Below are 3,738 nucleotides of genomic sequence, written 5' to 3' on the forward strand. Positions count from 1 at the left end.
GTGGTTAGTAGGTCATGAGAGGTTCTCCTTCCTCTCTACTCTGCACTGGTGAGACCACATCTGGAATATTGTGTCCAGTTCTGGGCCCCTCAGTTTAAGAAGGATAAGGAGCTGCTGGAGAGAGTCCAGAGTAGAGCAACCAAGATGATGAAGGGAGTGGAGCATCTCCCTTATGAGGAAAGGCTGAGGGAGCTGGGTCTCTTTAGCTTGGAGAAGAGGAGACTGAGGGGTGACCTAATTAATGTTTACAAATATGTAAGGAGTGAGTGTTATGAGGATGGAGCAAGGCTCTTCTCGATGACAACTGATGGTAGGACGAGGGGTAATGGGTTTAAACTGGAACACAAGAGGTTTCACCTAAATTTGAGAAGAAACTTCTTCTCAGTAAGGGTAACAGAACACTGGAACAGGCTGCCCAGGGAGGTGGTGGAGTCTCCTTCTCTGGAGACATTCAAAACCCGCCTGGATGCCTTCCTGTGTAACATCGTCTAGGTGTTCCTGCTCTGGCGGAGGGATTGAACTTGATGATCTTTCGAGGTCCCTTCCAGTCCCTAACATTCTGTGACTCTGTAATTCTGTGGGACATCCCCAGTTAACCAGGACTGCTGAAAGATGATGGAGAGTGACTTGGCAACCACATCCGCCAGCTCCCTCAGCACTCTAGGGTGTAATCCATCAGGCCCCATAGATTTATGAGGATTCAGCTTATGAAGCAGGTCCATAACCATTTGCTCATGGATTATGCAGGTCCTATTCTGTTCCTCATTCCTTTTTTCCAGCTCAGGGGGCTGTGTGCCCACAGAACAGCTGGCCTTACTGTTAAAGGCTGAGGCAAAGAAGGCATTAAGCACCTCAGCTTTTTCCATATCAGTGGTCACTGCTCTTCCCTCTGCATCCAACAAAGGATGGAGATTCTCCCTAGACCTCTTCTTACTGTTAGTGTATTTATAGAAACTTTTCTTGTGTCGTATGCAAATATATAGACTGAGGAAAAAACCAATGATTTCAATTAGTGTGGATCTGTGTGTGAAAGAGGGAAAGACTGTAGATAGATACCAGGGAAAATTATACTTTTGGTGATAAGAGAATTGGTCACACTCTTAGGCATATTTATATAGGATCTGTTATAGTTTGCTGAAAATGTGCCTGTTTCTTGTCCAGCTGGTCTGAACGTACCATCAGTAAGTGATCTGAACCTGTCTTTACTTCCCAGACAATATAACTAATGTGCTATACTAAAGAGCTCAAGAAGCTGCTGTTTTAATGTAGAATTTTAATGTTAGATTCTGTATCCTATTTATACCTTTTTGGGGGATATGTCGTTGTGCTTTCCTCCACTCAAAAAAGAAAAAAAAAGCTCTGAAATCATATGTCTTTGGTCATCACCACTGTGATCATTTAAAAGAAATCCACAGCCCTCAGCGTTTTTTTGTTTGAGATTATTGACCTGATATCCTGACAAAATGGCAGCATATCATTATAATTTAATCACCAGTGATCTCGAATAAGTGTATGATCTCTCTTTGCTTTAGTCAGAAATTGTTGTGTAGGATGTGCAAATGTAGCATCAGTAGCACAGCATGCAGAGACAGCTGAATTTCAAAGTGTGTCATGTCACCCTGGGTCTTGCAAAGGGTTGTTAGTGTGGTGTTACAACATATTTTAAATCCTTTAATATTGTGGGTTGCAGGAATATGATATATCAAATCCATCATCAAGTATCGAAGCAACTTGAACCTTGCATCTCTTAGGGCTCATGTCAAGAAATGTTGTTCCTTTCCAGTCGGCTGAGTTGAGGCGAGTGAGGTGATCTTTGCCTTTCTGACATTTTAGACACCGAGCTCTCAGCTGGTGTGTTGGGGAGCTCCCCCTCCCTTTTCTGTATCAGCAGCAGAGCTGAGCAAAGACTGAAAAGTTGCCACTTTGAGACATTCTTGAATTGGGTCTAGGAGACTTCTGTTCTGTTTGGGGTTTTTTTTGATCTTGATAAACACAGTTAATGGAAATAAAGATTTTGGAAAACGAGGTTATAAACACAGGGGTATGTGCTGCATCGAAGTGTGCACATAATTAAAAAAATACAATATTTTCAATTTGAAAATAAGCTCCAGTGTACTTTTTTTTGATTTCTAGATGAATACCAACATTCAGGTTTAACTGAAAATTAAACCTTTACCTCCAAGTTGGCTTTCTTTATCAAAGAATCTGCTAAAATATCACTGGATCTTTTCTAATGGAAATTTTTGCTTTGGTCTAAAAGGCATATCTGTTGTTGAAAGTGTTTGCTTGAACGAAGTCCAAATTGCTGTAGTTCCTTTTCTGGAAGGAAAGACTCATGTAACATTTTAGATTCCCAGCATGAGTAATTTTTATGTGAGCATTATTCTGGCATTTGTTCGCTTGTGTATTGAGACTTTGGCAGCCTGAACAGCTGAAACCTGCTTCATGGGTGAGACCTGAGGGCTGTATCAAGGTGAAAACTACTCTAAAAATAATTGTATGCTAATGGAGGTTGCAGTGTGTGTGGGACCCATTGACACCAACCAAGGTAATAGAAATAAAGTCCTACCTGGGAATTAGAAGAAGGGAGGGAGTCTTGGTAAGACATTGGTTGTTAACTGGGAGGAGAAATGGACCAGTACCCCAGTGATTGCTGTCGTACAGCTGTGGGGAGGAAGGAGGATCTAGGATCTGGTGGGGCTTCAGTCCCAGTTTATGGCTCTGGTGTTTCGTGCCATTTCAGAGCTTATACTGCATGCTTCAGGGGAATTACAGCCCCCCTGGCATAACTATTTATTTTATTTTCTCTGTTGTATGTGCTCTTAAATTGTGATATGATCCTTCTGTGCTTTCATAAGCCTTTGTAAATTACGCTGCTCCCTTGCCACATGCACACTGCGAGTGTTGTCAGGCAGATCCAAGGCAGCACCCGTGGATGGGGGAGTTGTCATTGCTGACTGTATAATTGTAAAAGGTCTGCTTTCTCCACTTAGGATGACAGAATGCCAGGTTGGAAAGGACCTCAAGGATGATCTAGTCCAACCTTTGGAAAAGGCCTTTTAACTTATTCTTTCCGCTGTTTTCTGGGTCTCCCCAACTCGCTTCAGTGCTTGGGCATGAGAGTGGGGATGAGGGAATGGTGTGTGGCAGTGGTGGGGCTGTACAAGCCCCCTGGACAGCCCTTTCCTCCTCACCTCCACAGGCCCCCTGGGTAGTGCTTCCCACCCCCCAGCACCCTCAACCCACATGGCGGGGATAGAACCCCCTGTGAGATCACATGTGGACCTTAAGAAGTATCAGCGTGGGACATGGGACACATTTGCTTTATGGTTTGGCCAGATAATTTTCTTTTCTGTCAGTTTATTGAAAAATGACAAGGAACAAAAAAAAAGTCTCATCTTACTTCCTTTAATGCTACTCGTGGAGTTTTAATCAGTTACGCTTTTTTGGGCTGCTATTTCTTGCCTTGTGATCTATCATCTCATTCAATTTTTCATTCCCACTACAGAAAAACTCTGTCTGTAATTTCCAATATTCAGCTTCATTTATCCCTTTTAGAAGAAATGTAGCTTTTTATAGCGTGCTTCTCGCTCTCCAGCTTCTGTGAAGCCATGGGTGAGAAAGTGTCAAGCCTGAGATAAAAAATTAGATTTAAAGCCCCTAGTCCAAGTCTGCTGGGTGAACTTCTGTCTGTAGCTGAGCTTTGGGAGATTCTGCTCTGAAATGAGATTGGAAGAG

The sequence above is a fragment of the Apaloderma vittatum genome, unplaced genomic scaffold, assembly GCF_000703405.1.
Source record: "Apaloderma vittatum isolate BGI_N311 unplaced genomic scaffold, ASM70340v1 scaffold18906, whole genome shotgun sequence".
Lineage (NCBI taxonomy): Eukaryota > Metazoa > Chordata > Aves > Trogoniformes > Trogonidae > Apaloderma > Apaloderma vittatum.